A 19,818-nucleotide genomic window follows, 5' to 3' on the forward strand; every position below is an offset into this window, starting at 1 on the left:
CACTTTTCATCCTGAGTCCTTCAGAACAATCATGGATCATCCTATTGATCAGAGCAGCTAAGTCTTTCACAGTTGCTATTACTGTATGAATTATTCTACTGTTTCTGCTCACTGACTTTACATCTGTTCCAGGTTTTTCTGAAACCATCCCCCTCATCATTTTTTATAGTACAGTGGTGTTCCATCATAATCCCATACTCTAACTTGTTCAGCCATTTTGAAATTGATGGACATCCCCTAAGTTTCTAATTCTTTGCACCACAAACGGAGCTGCTATAAATGTTTTTGTACTTTTGGTTCCTTTTCCTCTTTCTTTGATTTCTTTGGGATAGAGATCTACTAGAGATAGAGAAGTAGTAGTGGTATTTTGGGGACAAATGGCATACAGAGTTGGAGCATACTTCCAAATTGTTCTCCACAGCACACAGTAAGTGCGAATGAATGCTTACTACCTTGACTTGATGAAGATGTTTAAAGATCATCTAGTTTAATTCCTTCATTTAACATAGAAGAAAGGTAAGGCATAGGGAGTTAAATAATTCCCCCAAGAATGGAGAACCAGGATTTAAATTCAAGTCCTTTGACTCTGGGCAGGTAGGTGGAACTGCAGTGGATACAGTGCTGGGCCTGGAGTCAGGAAGACTCATCTTCTTGAATTCAAATCTGTCCTCAGAGACTTCCTAGTTGTGTGACCCTGGGCAAGTCACTTAATCCTGTTTACTTCAATTTCCTCAACTGTAAAATGACCTGGAGAAGGAAATGGCAAACCAATACAGTATTTTTGCCAAGAAAACCCCAAATGCAATAACAAAAAGTTGGACATGACTAAAAACTGAACAACCACCTCTGATTCCAGGTTCAGCACTGGATACCACTTATCAAAGAGACAATAAGTATAGACAGCATTTTTAAATTTTTAAAAATTATTTTATTTGTTTTCAATATTCTACGATCACTTCCATATATCTTAGATTTTTTCCCCTCCCTTCTTTCTCCCTCCCTGAGACAGCGTGCAATCTTATATAGGTTTCACCTTAGTCATGTTGCATGGAAGAATTAAAATGAATGGGAGAAACCATAAAACAAAACAAAACAAAACATAATATAAAAGAAATTGGTCTGCTTCATTCTGCAATCCAATTCCATAGTTCTTTCTCTGGATGTGGAAGGCATTCTGCCTCAAGAGTCCACTGGGAATTTTTTTAGGTCCTTGCATTGCTATGAAGGACTAAATCTACCAGAAAAATTCCTTGCACACTGTGATTGTTGCTGTGTACAAAATTATCCTGGTTCTCCTTTCACTCAGCATCAGTCCATATAGGTACTTCCAGGCCTCTCTGAAGTCTTCCTGTTCATCATTTCTTATAGTACAATAGTATTCTATTACATTCATATACCACAACTTGTTCAGCCATCCCCCAATTGATGGACATTCCCTTGATCTCCAGTTTTTGGCCACCACAAAGAGTGCTGCTATAAATATTTTTGTACACGTGGGACTCTTTCCCATTTTTATGATCTCTTTGAGATATAGTCCCAGAAGTGGTATTACTGGGTCAAAGGGTATGCACATTTTTGTAGCCCTTTGGGCATAGTTCCAAATTGCTCTCCACAATGGCTGTATCAGCTCACAGCTCCATCAACAACGAATTAGTGTTCCAAGTCTTCCACATCTTCTCCAACATTTATCATCTTCCTGTTTTGTCATGTTAGCCAATCTGATAGGTGCGATATGGTACCTCAGAGTTGTTTTGATTTGCATACCTCTTATCAATAGTAATTTAGAGCATTTTTTATATGACTTTAGATAGCTTTAATTTCTTCCTCTGAAAATTAGCACTTTTTAATTTTGAAAAATAAACTTTATTAATATTTTGTTTTATATTATCCAGGTTTCCCTTATTACAAATATTTTACTTTTTTAGCTTTAATTTTTAAAAATTTTAATTTTTTTGTTTTAATTTATTTTCTTTAAAGATTATTTCCTTAAAAATTTTTTCAGTTCCAAATTCTTTCCCTCCAGCCTCTCCTCATCCTGAGGAGAAGGCAAGAAATATGATACCCATTATACACATGAAGTCATGCAAAACATATTTCCATATTAGCCATGTTGCAAAAAAAGCAAGAAAAAGTAAAAAATATGCTTCAGTCTGCACTCAGAGTTAATCAATTCTCTCTCTAGAGTTGGATAGCATTTTTTGTCATGAATCCTTTGAAATTATCATCTTTCACTGTATAGATCAGAGTAACTAAGTCTTTCACAGTTGATTATTGTTACAATATTGCTGTTACTGTGTAAATTGTTCTACTGTTTCTGCTCACTTCACACTGCATCAGTTCATATAAGTCTTTCCAGGTCTTTCTGAAACCATCCCCTTCATCATTTCTTACATCACAGTAAGTAGTATTACATCACATGCACCAGAACTTGTTCAGCCGTTCCCCAATTGATGGGAATCCCTTCAATTTCCAGTTCTTTGCCACCAAAAAGAGGTGCTATAAATATTTCTGTATGCACAGGTCCTTTTCCTTTTGCTTTGATCAAGATCTTTGAGATGCGGACCTCATTTGGTCTCCAGAATGGTTTGATCAGTTTACAACTCCACCAATAGTGAATTAGTATGTCTATTTTTCCACGTCCCCTCCAGTATTTGCCATTTTCCTTTTCTATCTAGTGGTTATGAGGTAACTTTGATTAATATTTTATTTTTAAATTAAAGGTATTTTCAGAGTTATTTTAGTTTGCATTTCTCTAATTAGTAGTCTTTTTTTTTTATTGCACATCTCTCCTTTATTATAATGAATAACAAAAAAGGTCGGAGGGGCAGAGTTAGTACAGTTATGCTAAAACTGATGAGGACCCAAGCGGCTGGACATAAGATGGAAGCAATGGGACACTGAGACACATTTCAACATGATCTAGGGGCATTTCACTACCACAGAACAGAGCAGGGGCTATAAAACACACAATGGGATGTACTCATCCACCCTTCAGAAATCAAGGAACTCTTTCCTTCTCTGACTGGGCTTGAGATCTCTGATGACTATCAAGTGGGACACTTTAATTTCAAAAGCCACTAATAACCCACCTAGAAGGGTTTTTTGTGAAAGTAAATGCGACAAGTAAACATTGGGACATAATCTCAACCTCCCAGATCCATTTTTCTTGGATTAGGGAGGAAGTAAGACTTATGATTTTCTAAATGACCACCCAGGTTATAGGCAACTTCCTACAGCAGCCCCTGAGAAGGCTACCCTACTGGCAGGACTGGTTCATAGGAATAATTGGACCAATTGCTCCTTCCAACCTCCCACATTGGTCACTTCTTACTATGTCCCCATCCTTAACCCCTAACCAGGTTCTTACTGAGCCAAATCATCCCGGAGGTATTCTGACTAATGTGGTTAAGGGGAAAGGCAACAAGAGAGAAAAGAACTGGTCTGAAATAGGGAGGAAATGAGAAAAGAAACCATTAGTCCCCCACCTGCAGCCATGTGTTGTGATCCCTAAGGTGATGGTCAGTGTGTGGAGCAGGCAGGGGAGAGATGTGGTGGGGACAGTGAGAAGGGAAGGACCTGGCTACTGCTGGCACGTGCTGGTAACCTGCATTCACTTCTTGGCCTTGCCTTGGGCTGCCACGGCTTCCATGGCTTTGCGCAGGGTCTCTTCATCTCCAAGGAACTGCATGGGCTTGATGGGCTTCAGATTCTTGTCCAACTCATGCACGATGGGAATGCCAGTAGGCAGATTGCTTCTTCAGACAGACTTTCAAGATGTTTGACAGTCCCACGAAGACTATTGCCATGGGCTGCAATCAGAACACGTTTGCCTTCCTTGGTCTGGGGGACGATTTCCTCATTCCAGAATGGGAGAGTTCGGGCAATGGTGTCTTTCAGGCTCGCGCAGGAAGGCAGCTGATCCTCAGTCAGATCTGCATAGCGACGGTCCTTGCTGATGTTGCTGTAGAAGGGGTGGTCAGGCTCCATTGGAGGTGGTGGGATGTCGCAGGATCGTTGCCAGATCTTCACCTGCTCTTCACCATGCTTAGCAGCAGTTTCTGCTTTGTTGAGGCCTGTCAGACCTCCATAGTGCCGCTCATTGAGGCGCCAAGTCCTCACTACAGGCAACCACATCTGGTCGGTGGCATTTAGTACTGTCCAAAGGGTACGAATTGCTCTCTTCTGGAAGGAGGTTGAAGCAGATATCAAATTCATAGCCAGCATCTCGCAGCGCCTGGCCGCCACGTTTGGCCTCCTCGTGCCCGGCAGGGCTCAGGTCCGCGTCGTACCAGCCGCTGAAGCGGTTCTCCAGGTTCCAGGCGCTCTCTCCATGCCAGATCAGCACCAGTTTGTGGGCGGCCATGGCGGGGCGGGAGCTTTGGGCAGCGGGGAGCGAGCACACCAGCACACAGGCGAGCACGCACTCTAATCAGTAGTCTTTTAGAGCATTTTTTCACATAATTTTGATTTCTTTATCTGAAAACCACCTTTTCATATCCTTTGATCATCATTTCATATCCTTGACAAATTGGAGAATGGCTCTTATTTTTATGAATTTAACTCAGTTCTCTATATATTAAAGAGATATTTAACAGAAAAACACTGTAAAATGTCCCCCCATTTCCTGATTTCGTTCTAATTTTGGCTACATTGCTTTTGTTTTTTGCAAAGCCTTTTAAACTTAGTGTAATCAAAATTATCCATTTTGTTTCTTGTGGTCATCTTTATCTCTCCTTTGGTCTTCCCTTATTCACAAATCTGACAGGTAAGATTTTTTCCATGTTCCCCTGACTTGCTCATATCACCCTTTATATCTAAATCATGTACTCATTTTGAGCTTATTTTGGAATATGGTATGAGATATTAGTCTATGCCTGATTTCTTCCAAACTGCTCTCTAGTTTTCCCAGCAGTTTTTGTTAAAGAGTGAGTTCTTGCGCCAGAAGCTTGGATCTCTGGGTTTTTTCAAACACCAGATTACTATGGCCATTTACTACTGTGTCTGTGTAACCTAATCTATTCCACTGGTTTATTTCTTAGTCAATACCAGATTATTTTGGTGATTACTGCTTTGTTTTATAGTTTGAGCTCTAGTATCACTAGGCTTCTTTCCTTCACTTTTTTCTCCCATTGATTCCCTTGATATTCTTGACCTTTTGTTTCTCCAGATGTATTTTGGTTTTTTTTTTTTCCTAGCTCTGTGAAGCAATTTTTTGGTAGTTTGGTATGATACTGAATAAGTAAATTAATTTAGGTATTAGTGTCATTTTTTATTATATTGAGTCAGGCTACCTATGAGCAATTACTATTTTTCTAATTCTTTAGACAAGTATTTATTTGTGTAATTGTGTTCATATAGTTCCTGGGTTTGTCTTGGCAGGTAGACTAGGAAGTATTTTATACTGTCTGCCATTATTTTAAGTGAAATTTTTTTCTTTTTCTTGCTGCTGGACTTTGTGATAATATATAGAAATATTAATGGCTTATGTTGAATTGTTTTATATCCTGAGACTTTGCTGAAGTTCTTAACTGTTTTGAGTAGTTCTTTAATTGATTATCTAAAGTTCTCTTTGTATACCATCATATCATCTGTAAAGAGTGAGAATTTTGTTTTTTGTCCTCTATTCTTATTCCTTCAATTTCTTCTCCTTGTCTTATTGCTATAGCTAGCATTCCTAATACAATGTTGAATAATAATGGTGATAATATATAATAATATATAATAATAATACTAGTTGGCTATATCCTCTCTTCACCCATTATCTTATTTGCCCTTATCTATTAGAGTGTAAGCTCCTTGAAGGCAGGAACAATCTTTTGCCTCTTTTTGTATCCCCAGTGCTTAACACAGTGCCTGACGACATTTGTAGGTGCTTAATAAATGTTTATTGATTCGTTAGAAAGACTTCTAGTTTATCCCTGTTACAGATGATGCTTGTTCTTTGTTTTATATAGATGTTATTTATAATTTTATATTATAGTATAAGCAATGATTTATAATGATATACAATATAATTTCATATTAGAAATATAAATATATTATAATTTTAAGAATAGCTTAATTTATTCCTATGCTTTCTAGTGCTTCTAATAAGAATGAAAGTTGTATTTTGTCATAAGCTTTTTCTTCATTTATTGAGATAATCATGATTTTTGTTGGTTTTGTTATTGATAAGGTAAATTATGCTTATGGTTTTCCTAACATTGAACCAGCTTGTGTTCTAGATATAAATCCCACCTGGTCATAGTGTATGATTTTTGTGACATATTGCTGTAGTCTCCTTGTCAGTATTTTATTTATTATGTTCATATATATTCATTAGGGAAATTGGTCCATAGTTTTCCAGACTACATTTTTATCTAAAAAAATTAAATTATCAGAATTTGGTTCATATCTCTCCCATAACCTCCTCCACTGAAGAAAAGGAAGAGAAAAGCATTGTTACAAATATGCATAATCAAACACATTTTTATGTTGGCCATGTTTTTAAAAAGTGTCTCATTCTATGTATCAGTCCCTTGCCTCTCTTCCATAGCTTTTACTGAGAATTTGGCTGAGAAAGGGAGGAGAGTTATAGGATGGCATTTTGAAGGAACAGTGGGGTCAACTGAGGATTTTTTGAGCATAGAAAAGACCTGGGATATTTGTAGTCGCAGGAAAAGACCCTGCAGATAGGGATAGATTGAGGCTTAGAGAGACAGAGATGATAATTGTGGGAACAGTTTACCAGAGGTCCAAGTAGAGGGTCTGACTTTGGAAAGAAGGGCCAGCTCATCATCAGATACTGGAATAATGCAGGAGAGACTGGGGTTGTTGTCAAGGCTTTGGAGATACTGAAGAGTGACAAGAGAATGATTGTGAGAGGTCGGGGTAGGATCGGAAACTTGAAGACAGAAGAGGAAGTCTGGAATAGCTGCTAGAGGGAGTGATACAGCAATCAAAAGAGGGCCTTAATGCAGCGAAACCCGGTTGACAACAGATCACATAAATTTGTAGTCAACCTAATCAGCATAGCTGCATGCCTTCCTCCAGCACAGTCCATGAAGAGGGGTGCAGGAAGTGGATGGTAGACATAATCCAGGGTTTGAATTTGGCCGAGATTAGCAATAACAGGACATGGAAGTAAAGGATTTGAGAGTAGAGGACAGTGTAATGTTGAACTGCTTAACTCTAGTGTGAAGATTGGGAAGGGGAAGTCTGAGGGAGGGTGATAGCATGGGAGAATACAGAAGTCATGGTGATGAAGAGAAGGGTAAGGGTAAATGAGGCATAGGGAGGGATGAAATGATAGGACATTATGGTTAGAGAAAAGAATTTCAGAATTTAAAATCATTTATCATTTGTTTTTACATCACCGAACTTTCCCCCTGTATCTCATCACTCCCCCTCTCAGAGAGTTGTCTCTTATAACAAAGAAAAGAGGGGAATAAATCAGCAAAACCAATGAATATATTGGAAAAAAAATCTGACTACATATAATGTTCCATTCCCCTCCCCCCACTACTGCAAAGGGATAAGGGATGGTTTCTTCTCATATCTCTTCTTTGGAGCCTAGCTTGCTCTTTGTGTTTAAAAAGAAAATGAATGTTGCCAAATTACCTTTGAATTCATATGTTTTTTATATATCATCACAATTTTCCACAGTGTCCTTCTCCCTTTCCTCCAAATAGATATTCTGTGTAAATATATTTTAAGGAAAAAAATGCAAAAAGAGGGAAAATCCAGCAAGACGATTGATAAATACACAGAAAACAGTCTGAAAACGTGTGCAATATACCACTCAACCATCAGGCATGTATTAAGCCTGTGACAGGTACTGTGAATACAGTGCACTAAGCTCTGGGGATCCAGAGAAAGGCCAAGAGCAGCATATGCTGTAAAGGGGCTCACGGTCTAATAGGGAGACAACTGGAAAACTATTGCTTGCTATTTACAAGCAAGCTATGGACTGGCTAGATTGCAGTTATTCAGCAGAGGAAAGGGACTGGAGAATCTGCAAAGAATTCTTGTGAAGGTGAGATTTTAGCTGGGATTGGAAGGAAGAATTTGATGGAGCTGAGAAGGAAGAGAACTCCTGGGAGATAGCCAGTGAAAATGCTTAGAGAGGACAGTCTTGTGTAAGGAACAGCAAAGAGGTCAGAGTATGGAAGAACATGTGGAGAAATAAGGTGTAAAAAGACTGGAAGGAAGGAAGGAGATAGGTTATGAATGCAAAGCAGAGGATTTTATATTTGATCTCAGAGCTGATAGTGAGCCATTTATTGAATAGAAGGATGACATGTTCAGACACCTGTGGACCTCCCACTTCTGCAAACAAATGAGGGGTTTGGAGACATGCTTGTTCTTTTTAATTTTGCAGTATTCACATTTTTCATTTTCAAATAAGTTTTTAGTGATATATTTTGGGCCTTTTTTTATATCACCATAGCTTTCCCTCACTACTCCTTGCCCCACCCTTCTCAGAGCCATCCCATATAACAAATATAATATCCCATATAACAAATATATTTAAAGACAAAGGAAAAGGAGAGGAAAAAATTAGCATAATTGATTAAGAAGTTTTAAAATCTGAAAAGACATGCAATGTGCAACACTTGTGGGCCTCCCATATCTGCAAAGGGGTGTGTTTTCATCTCTTTTTTAAAGATAATGATTTTTCTTTGTAATTTTGTAATATTCACCTTTGATTTTTTAGTGTGTGGTTTTTCTTTCCATTTCCATTGTTGTTGTTACTGTGCATAGTTTTTTTTTTTGCTCTGCTTGCTTCGCTCTGTATCAGTTCATTCAGATCTTTCCATGCTTCTCTGTATTCATCACATACAACATCTCTTATAGAACATTACATTCACATACTATATTTTGTTTAGCCATTTTCCGATCAATGAGCATCTACTTTGTTTCCAATTCTTTGCTATTGTAGAAGTTCTGCTATAAATGTTTTGGAGGACCTTATTCTTACCTTCTTGGAGTAATAATCTTTTGGTAATGATCTAGTAATTTCTGGGTTATAGGGTATGAATATTTTTGTTGCTTTATTTGCATAATTCCAAATTGCTTTCTAAAATAGTTACACTGATTCACAGCTGTAGCACAAATGCACTAGTGTACCTAGCATTGCACACCTCCAACATTAACTATTGCCATTTTTTGTCATCTTTGCCAATTTTCAGAGTGTGAAGTAAAACCTCAGAGTTGTTTTGATTTGCATTTCTCCTACTATTAGTGATGTGAAACATTCTTTAATATGGTTGTTAATATTTTGCAGCTCTTTTAAGAACCAATTGTTCATATCCTTTGACCACCTATCTACTAGGGAATGGCTTTTGGTATACACACACATACATAGACAGACACACGTGTATAGTATATGTACATACTATAAATATACTATACACGTGTGTCTGTCTATGTATGTGTGTGTATACAAACACATATATACCTGTATCTTCCCAATACACAAATGCATGTGGATACCAAACTCTTATCAGAGATTTGATAGAAAGATATTGTGGTGGTTGTCGTTTTTTCCCCTTCTTATCCTAGGTATAATTGGGTCTGTGTAGAAGCTTTTCAGTTTCTTGTAATCAGCTATCCAGTTTCTCTTTTGTAACTGCCTCTAACTCTTGTATAGTTAAGCATACATCTCCTATCCCTAGCCATGAGAAGTATATGATCTGCTTTTTTAATGGTATGATCTTTAATATTAAGGTCCCATATACATTTAGAATTGACAGTGGAATATAGTGTTAGGTGTTGATCTAAAACTTAATTTTTGCCAGACTGCTTTCCAGTTTTCCCAGTAGTTTTTATCAAATAAGGAGGTTTTTTTCCTGTCATAGGTAATTTATATTTTTCACTTTATCAAATACTGGATTGTTGAGTTCTGATTCTCCCTTTCTGATTGCTTCTGATTTTCCCTTTTCTAGTCTGTTCCACATCTCTCTAATTTTAAACCAGTACCAAATGGTTTTGATGACTGCTGTTTTATATTATACTTTGAATCCCTTTATCTCTAGCTCTTTTCATGATTTTTCTTTAAGTTCCAGATATTTTTGTAAAATTAATTTTGCTATTTATGAAGTTTGATAAAGTATCCTCTTGGCAATTTAATTGGCATAGCATTAAAAGTGTAAATTAATTTTGGTAGTATTTACATTTTTTATTCTATTCCCATGGCCAACCCATGAACCCTGAATAGTTTTCTGGCTATTTAAGTTTTTTTAAACATTGAGGAGCCCTTTGTAATTGAATCTATACAAGTCTTTCATGTGCTTTGGCACAGTGGTATCAAACTCAAACAGAATCAGATCCCTGTGGGCTGCATGTTGACCTAGAAAGCCATAAATTAATTGTATTGTACTTTTATTTATTTTGTTAAATATTACCCAATTACATTTGAATCTGGTTTGGCTGCACTCAGGGATACTTTATACATTTTGTAGTTATCTAGACGGGAATTTGAACTTGGTTTTTAATGGTTTACTTTGCAGGCTGCAACTTTGCTGATGCTGTTGTCTTGATTAAAATCTTTGCTAATTCCCTAGGATTTTTCAAGTAAACCATTATATTATCAGCAAATAGGGGTAGCTTTGTCTCCTCTTACCTAGGTTTATGTTTTTGCTTTATCTTGTCTTAGTGATGTTGCTAGAATTCCTAGAAGTATATCAAATAATTGTGGGGAGAACGAGCAACGCTTACTCCTGTATCTACTAGAAAAGGTTCTAGAGTATCTCCATTGCATATGTTTATTTTTGGTTTAGATAGATGATTTTGATTTTTTTAAAAGGTCCCTCTATAAGCATATTTTGTAATCTTTTTTTTTTTTTTAGCATAAATGAGTGTTGTACTTTGTTTTCAAAGGCTTTTCTTGTGTCGATTTGGGATAATCATGTGGTTTTAGATGTTTTCATTGTTAATATGATTATGTTGAATGTTTTCTCAATGCCAAATTATCTTTATATCCCTGTATAAATCCAATTCAGTTTTAGAGAAATTTCTGTAGTCTGTCTGATAGGATTTTGTTTAAAATTTTTGAGTTAATATTCATTAATTATATTGGCTTATAGTGTTTCTTCCATGTTTTGTCCTTCCCTGGTTTAGGTATTAGGAGTTTATATGTCTCATAAAATAATTCTGATAGGGTTCTTTTTTCCTCAGTTTTTAAGAATATTTTGTTAAGTATGGGTACTAATTGTTCTTTAAAAGTTAGATAGAATTTTCCTCTGAATCCATTAGCACTAGGAGTTTTTTCTTTGGTAGTTCCTTTACAGATGTATTTCCTTTTATGAGATTGGGTTATTTAAGATCTCTTTTTGGTCTTATGAAAGTTTGGGTATTTTATACTTTTGTGTTCTCAATTTTGTTAGCATATAAACTGTGTATAATATGTTGAGATTATTCTTTTTATTCCTTCCAGTTTTGTTGTGATTTCATGTTGCCCATTTGCTTTTATTTTCTGCCTTTTTAATGAGATTAGCTAAAAGTCAACTTTATTAGTCTTTACAAAGAACCACTTTTTAGGTTTTTTCATCATTTCTGTTTTCCCAATTTATTTCTAATATAATTTTTAATATCTCTTTTGTGATTGTTTTAAATTTGTTGTTTTGTTAGCTAATTTGTAAAAATGGATATTCAGTTTACTAATCTTCTATTGTGCATGTGAATGTGTGTGTACATATATATATGTATATATATATGTATTTATGTGTGTGTGTGTATGCACATCTGTATGAGCATATATAATCATTTCCCCCTGAGGACTGCTTAGGTGCATCCCAGAAATTTTAGTATGATGTTTCATCATTTCCATTTTCTTTCACATAATTATCATTTATGTGTTTTGTTCTTTGACCCACTCATTTAAGATTTTATTATTAAATATCCATATGGGGCTGTGTCCTTTAATTTTCTCTGAACCAGTTTTTTTTTTTTGCATTATGGTTTGCAAAGGATATATTTCACATTTCTGTCTTCTTATTACATATTGTGAATATGTAGATGTTTTGTTTGCAATATCTTTGTGCCTTATTACAGTCAAATTTTGTAAAAGTTCTATGTGGTGCTGAGAAGATATACATTCTTTAACAATCTCACTTGACAGATACCTTAAGCCTTCTAACTAGTTTCTCTAGCAATTTGTTCAGTTTCATATTTTACCTTTTGTTTTTTTCCATTAGACTTATCCAAAACTGGGAGAGGGGCAATGAAGTCTCCTTTACTGTTGCATTACTGTCTATGTCTTCTTGTATCTCTGTCAATATTTCCTTTATGAATTTGGATGCTAAGGCATTTGGAACATATGAATTTAGTACTGATATTGGATTGTTGTCTGTGGTTCTTTTCAGCATAATGTGATTTTCTTGTTCATTTCTTTTTTGTTTTTTGAATATTTGTTTTTGCTTTGCCAGAGAGCATGATTCTAAGTCCTGCTTTTTTGGATTCACTTGCTATGTAGCAAATTTTTTGGTTTTTTAATGTATGTTTTTTTAATGTATTTCTTGTGAGCAACAAATTATAGGGTTTTGTTTTGTTATCCAATCTGACACACTTTTCGTTTTAGTGGATTTTTAATCCATCCATATTTAAAGTTGTGAGAGTTAGGTTTATATTTTCCTCTGTCTCTAATGTGTTTTTTTCAAATTTCAATTCAAATTCAAATTTCCCATCTTCTGTTGTAAACACAGCACTTATGTCTCTTCAGTTACTTTAGGTTAATCTTTTTTTTAAGGTGGCCTTATTCCCACTGGTTCTCTTCTTACCTCTGATCCTTCCCTCTTGTTTGTTACCCCTTTCCTTTGGAGTTTTGCTTTCTAATTTTTTTTTCATTCCTGCTTTTATCTAGTTATTTAGTTCTTGTTCTCTTATTTTCCCCTCCATTAGTCAATAGTCAATCAATAACATTTATTAAACACCATTTAGGTGCCATTCACGGTGCTAAGCATTTGGGATACAAAGAAAGACACGACAGAGTGCCTGCCCTCAAGGAGCTCACAATCTAATGGGGAAAAGAAAAAGAAGCTGAAAAGTCAGGGACAGGGGAGAATGATCTAAGGAGGTATGAGTTACAGGGTTGATTTCATCTTGCAGGATTATGAGTTTCTGGAGATCACTAAATCCAGGACAGCAGCTGGGTGGGAAATGATGACGTGAATGTTCTGAGCACTCTTTAAATGGTGGAGGATCTGGGAGTAGCTCCCAGATGTCCACCCTCCACTGTCTTCATCCAGAAGGAGAGAGGGTCCCCAGGGACGGTGGGTGCCAAGGTGATGTGGGTTTCAGAGGTGTTTTCATATGGCAAAATGATAAATTTTTGGAGGTAACCAAGTCTGAGGGGAGCAGCCAGGTGGGAAATGAAGAAGTGAATGGCATGGGTTCTCTCCTTAAACAGTTGAGAATGTGGGAGTTCTCCAATATCCACCCTTTACTCTCCTCAGAGGGAGGGAGGGGTCCTACGGCAAGGGATACTGGAAAGGTATGAATCTGAGTTGATTTCCAGTAGATTCCCTTGATCTCTCCTGCCCTTCAACTAGTCCTATTCATTCATTTTTTAAATTGCATTTTTGTGCCCCTTTCCAGAGAGCAATTCTCTCCCTTATTCTCTGTTATCTATCCTTTCTGGCTACTCTGTATCTTCATTCTATTGTTCATGGCCCCTCTACTTATCCAGTCCCTCTTTTGGACCTCTCCCCTCTAAACAGTTTCTGCCACTGTCTTATAGAGCTTGCCCCACAGATTTCCCCTTTCCATTGTGCCTCACTCCCAGAAAAAAAGCCAATTCTTGCAGGTGAAAGCACTGACCCAGGGCACATCACCACATCTCCATTATATAGCCCACCTCTGCCCTAAACGCTCTCTCAGTCATCTTCCCCATTTGCTTCAGAATCTCCTTCCTGGGTCCATACTTTCCTACTCCCCAAGGTACCAGCTACTCCCAGAAGGTCCAACTTTCCGTCCACTCCTGAGGTATGACAAATAGTCTTTTCAAGCACCAAATCCCTGTGGACAACACCCACTGAAAAGTCCCCATTTCCCTTCACAGAACATCTCTCTTCACCCAAAGGGGCATTCATCCGTGAAACTGCCTCCTAGCACCTAAACAAGTCCCCTTTTCAATTCTTCCTCTCCACCTCCTTACTCCTCTGTAGGTTCTTCTGTTCTTGAGAGACCATAGGAATCACCGTCCCTTCATGGCTAGCTCTCTACTTGACCAGGACATACACTCCCTCTATCCTGCCCCTTCCTTTCCCTTTCTATGTACCTTCCCATTTAAAAAATTTAGTCCTACAAAAAAGACATTTATTCATCTGTAGACAGGGAGCCACAAGGTTCTGTCCATAATCCTTCCATCCAATATCTGCTTTTACTTCTGTCTCTTTGTATACAAAGGAGTCTCTTAATGGTCTTAATGGTTGTCACTCTGTTGCTGTCCTTGGCTGCTGCTTTTGTTTACCCTTCCTGCATTTCTGTTGTTTGGGATGTTGGAGTCTGGTTTTCTTTTGAAGAACATTTCAAAAGTCTCTTTATTATTGACTGTCCATTTTCATTTACGAATAAATTCATATTTGTAAGGCAGATCACCTTAAGCTTCATTTTGAGCTCCGTTGCTCTTTGGAACACATTATTCCAATCTCTCCTGTGTTTTTCGGTTGGTCCAAAATAGTTTTGTGTTATTCAGATTTCCTTTCCTTTGTATTTGATGGTCTGTTCCTTGGTCACTTGCAGAATTTGTTGTTCTTGAATCAAATTGTCAAATTTTAGTCTTAGAGTTTGTAGCCTTGTTTTTGTTTTGTTTTGTTTTGTTTTGTTTTTCTGGAGGCAATCTATGGATTCTTTTAATTGGCATTTTGACTTCTGTGTTGAGAAATTTTAGGCTGTTTTCTTGTATTATTTCTTGTGTTATGGTGTTTAGGTTTTTTGACTTGTCATATTGTTCTGGGAAACCCATGATCCTTAGGCTGCCTTTATGCATCCTATATTCATAGTCAATATGCTTTATTTGAATAGTGAGGATGTTTTCTTTTAATCTTATTGTTTTTTGCTTCTCCTCTTCTAGGCTGTCCTTAACTTCTGTGCATTTGCACACCTAATCAATTGTTCTCTCTTTTGTTTCTTTAGTGAGACTGATCATCACAGATAAGTTTTTCTGTTCTGACAATTATTTCTGCTGTACAAGCCATAAATTCTGATCTCATATGTCTCATTTCTTTCAACCCACTTAGGAACAGCATGTTGCAGTTTCTTCCTTGTTCTCAAAATCCACTAGGTCCTCTGTCTCATCAAAGTGTTGAATAATTTTTCTTTGTTCCACAGTATTTATTCATAGATGCCTCAACTCATTTACTAGATCTAGAAGCCATAATTTCTCCTACTAATGGTTTTCCTATTGGTTTATCTGTTTATTCACAAGGTATTTTGAGTTTTTTCCTCCTAAGATCTTTGGTAATTTCTATCTTTTTCCCTGGATTTTCCCCAGCTCCTCACTTTCTGACTTCCTTTCTTCTTACAGTGGTTTCCCTGGGGCTGGATCTCAAAGCAGTCTCAGCCTCTTCCCATGCTGGACAATTCATGGTTCATCAGGCTAGATTTCTGTCCCAAGTGATTGCATCTGTGTGTCAGACAGAAAGAGACAGAGACAAAACTGGGCCCAGCTGGATGCTGGGCTCTTTCCTTTGGTCTTAGTGGAGGGCTCCCCCTCCCCCTTTCCCTTATACTCCTCCAGTGTACTGTAGGATTACCTCGGTTTTCCAGATTTTTGGCTCAACAATATAGAGTGCTTCCAGGTTGGTGTTATTGCAGTTTGAGATGAAAATTTCTGGCACTTGGAGTTTGGATCTCTGAGGCTATGGCAAGGGAGTGGGGGTGGGGTTGAGGTGTGGGGGACCAGTTGTTTCAAGCCCAGACATGTCCTGCCTCTTTCCCCTCTATTCCTCTGCTTTTGCAGTATAAAGCACTGCTGTGGTGTCTAGGGAGGCCTCAGCAAATTTTTACAGTTCAGAATTTGGATCTCCATAGCCCTGGAAAAAAAGAAGGGGAAGCAGGGTGTGAGATTGTATTTTGTTGGCTAGTGCAGCCTTGCTGCTTGGAGCATGATGGGGGAGGGGTTGCCAAGTGAGCTCAAGACAGACGTTAGTGCAGGATATTTTTACCTTCTTTTGTGATCATGGTATCCATGGAAACAGCTGAAGTTGCTTTATCTTAGACACACAATTTCTGTTTTGGAGAGGCTTAAGAGGTCCTGAGAATCAGAGAAAATGTCTAGTCCTACATTTTGTTCATCACATGAGCTGAAAGTCCCTCCACTGTAGTCATTTGACAGGATTTTGTTTAACATTTTTGAATTGATATTCGTTAATTATATTGATCCATACTTCTGTGCTTTATCCTTCCTGGTTTAGGTATTAGTACTACATTTGTCTCATAAAAACCACCTGCTTTTCTTTTTGAGAATTTCTGAGGATAATTTGATTATTATTGGTACTAATTTTTCCTTAAAATGTTGAAAGCATTCTCTTGTGAATCCATTAGGACCAAGAATTTTTCACTTGGATTTTACAGCTTTACAGCTTTTACACTTTCAAAGCTAACTAGATTTCTTCTTCTGAGATTAGATTAGGGAGGGGAAGGAGGAAATAAACATTAATTAAGCACCTACTATGTGCCAGGCACTGTGCTAAGCACTTTACAAATATTATCTCATTTGGTTATGATTATTTAAGATATCTATTTGCTCTTCTGTTTCGTTCTTTTGTGTTCTCAAGGTTTTTTTCTAAATCACTTAATAGGTCCATAATAGGTGTTCTGATAATTTTCAAAATTTCATGTGTGGGTGTGTTTCTTCATCTTATTTGTTTGCTGTTTGATTTTATCTTCTGCCCTCTTTTTAATTAGGTGGATATATCAATTTTGTTAATCTTCAAATAACCAACTTTTAGTTTTATTTTTAATTTCTATGGTTTCCTTGTTTCCAGTTTATTTCTCCTCTAATTTGTATTATCTTCTTTTTTTTAGGTTTACTTGATGGTTTTCTAATTTTTTAAAGTAATTCACTTCATAAACCCTCTCTTTTTCTAGTTTGAAATGTATGTTTTTAGGATATTTCCCCCCCTGAAGACTGCATTAGCTGGAAATCCTAGGAATTTAAGTGTGTAGGTTACTCACCATTTTCTTTCGCATAATTATTATTTCTATGATTTGTTCTTTGAGCCATTCATTATTTAAGATTTCACTGTTAAGTCTCCATTTGGATCTGTGTTTTGTCTGACCTTCCTGATCTGATTGCTATTTTTATTGAGTTTATTAAAACTCACCTCATTAAAAAGGAAGCTTATTTTTTTTTACATTAATTTGCAGTATCTCTGTGAGATAACACATGGTCAGTGTTTATAGACATTCCATATGTATTTTTCTTTTTGTTGATCTTTGTTAGATTTGTCTAAAACTGAGAGGATATTAAAATTTCCTACCCTTATATCTTTTTTCTAATTCATATTTACTTTATGTATTTAAATGTGAAGATATTTGGCATATATAAAGTTTAATACTGATATTAGTTTGTTGTTTAGGATTCCTTCTCTCTCTATGGTGAATTTTTATTTTTACTTTTTTTCTGATAAGTCATTCTGTTCTTACCTCTCATTTTTATTCTGTATATGTCTTTGGGTTTTTAGCTGTCTTTCTCATAAGCAACAGATTATGTCTTATCCAATATACACCTTTTTCATTCTATTGAATAGTGTAATTCATTCACACTGAAAGTTCTGAGAGTTAGGTTTATATTTTCCTGCCTTTATCTCTAATATTTGGGTTTTTTAAAGTTAGGATTTTTGGGGTCCCTCTTCCCCTGAAAAGGCAGTGCTTTCTCTCTTCAGTTGTTTTTGTTTAATCTATTCTGTGTTTCCACTGGCTCTAGATCCTGTCTCCCATTTGTCAACCCCTTCTTTAGTTCAAGTTTTGCTTAAAACTTAATTTTTCTTTCTTCCTTTTGTCTGGTTATCTAATTCTTCCCCTTTTTTATCCCACTTAAACAGTCAAGCAAAATCCCCCTTTTCTTCTCCCCTTCAACTTGTTTTGTCAGTTTTTTAACATTTCATTTTCTGTGTCTTTTTCTAAAAATGATTTATATCCCTTGTTTTCCTCATTATTTCTCTTTCCTTTCTGTCCATTTCAGACTTTTATTCTTTGATCTCTATATTCCTCATGTAATTCAAGACTCTAAGGTACTTGTGTGGGGTTTCCTCTTCTAAACAGTTTCTATGGTATTGCTCTGTAGAGAACATATCCCTGGTCTCCTTTTTCTTTTAGAAAAACCAAGTCCTACAAGTGATAGAGGTCAGGTAACTGGTGCAGAGGATAGTAAGCTGGGCCTGGAATCAGGAAGACTCCTCTTCTCGAGTTCAAATTTGGCCTCAGATGTTTACTAGCTGTGTGACCCTGGGCAAGTCACTTAACCCAGTTTGCCTCAGTTTTCTTACCTGTAAAATGAGCTGGAAATGGCAAACGACTCTAGTATCTTTGCCAAGAAAATCCCAAAAGGGATTATGAAGAGTCAGACATGACTGAGACAGTGACTCCACCAGGTGACAGAGAGGGTAGAATTACCATCCCCTGGTAGGGACCTTTCTGTGTCCCTAAGCATGCAGTTCATTACTACCTTTTCCCCTGATCATTTTTCCATTTTGGCAGGAAATTTCCCAGGTTCATGTTCTTCCAAATTTATGTCAACTGCCCCCAAGAGCACCAACTCCACTTCCCCTGAGGCAGGATAAATGGTCTCTTATCACCACATCCCTGCAGATGATACCCACTGTAAAATCCCTATCTCCCATTTTAGAATCTCTCTACAGAATCTTTTTTTTTCTTGCAGACCCTCTTTTTCCCAAGAGAGCACAGACATTATTTTCTCTTCACACTTTCCCATTTATCTTCCTCTTCTCTCCTTTTGATTGTGCCTTCCCATCCTGCAGCTGATTCTCCTGGAGATTTAGACTGTGATGCTCCAGACATGTTCCTCCAGTATCAGTTCTTCCATTTACTTCCTACTGTCGCACTTATCTCTTTGTATACTTTTAGAAAGAAATCACTCACTGTTGTTGATGCTATATTTTATCAATTATATGTAAACAAACATTTTTAACATTCATTTAAAAAAATTTAAGTTCCAAATTCTCTCCCTCCCACCTCCTCCTTGAGAAGGCAAGCAATTTAATATAGATTATATTTGTGCAGTCATGCAAAACATTTCTGTGTTAGCCATGTTGCAAAAGAAAAACACAGACCAAAAAAAAACCCCAAGAAAAATAAAAGAAATAAAAACAATCTGCTTCCATCTCCATTCAGAATCCATCCATTCTTTCTCAGGAAGTGGAGAGCATTTTTCTTTTTGCTATTTTTAACCCTTAGGTATCTTTCTCTTTCTAGATTTTTCCCCTTAGGTAATTTATTTCATTATCTGTGCCTTCCTTGGTGGTTTTTTTTTTTAATCTTTCGTGTCATTCTCTTTGGGTGTTTGACAAGGTAAATAATCTACTACAGTCTGGTTTGCTTGGCAGGAGTGCTTCACATATCTCTTTTGTTTAATATCCATCTTGTTTGCATGACGATCAGGCTCAACATTGCAGTGTATGGTACTACAGATTGCATCTTGAGCTCTTTTGCTCTTCATAGAATGGTATTGCATTCTCTGTTGTGATTTCTGGGTGGATGCAGAATAGGCTGTGTTATTCAGATTTCCTTTCTTTCATATTTGAAGGTTTTCCCCCCAATTGCTTGTAAAATTTATTGTTGTCAATGGAAGTGTTAATTTAACCCCTATGTGTCTTG

The 19,818-nt window shown here is 36.8% G+C and overlaps 1 pseudogene; it reads right to left on the minus strand.

The window, feature by feature from the left end:
* Positions 1-3,427: 3,427 nt before the first annotated feature.
* Positions 3,428-4,368, minus strand: LOC140515264 (phosphoglycerate mutase 1 pseudogene; annotated as a pseudogene).
* Positions 4,369-19,818: the final 15,450 nt, after the last annotated feature.

The sequence above is a fragment of the Notamacropus eugenii genome, chromosome X, assembly GCF_028372415.1.
Source record: "Notamacropus eugenii isolate mMacEug1 chromosome X, mMacEug1.pri_v2, whole genome shotgun sequence".
Taxonomy (NCBI): domain Eukaryota; kingdom Metazoa; phylum Chordata; class Mammalia; order Diprotodontia; family Macropodidae; genus Notamacropus; species Notamacropus eugenii.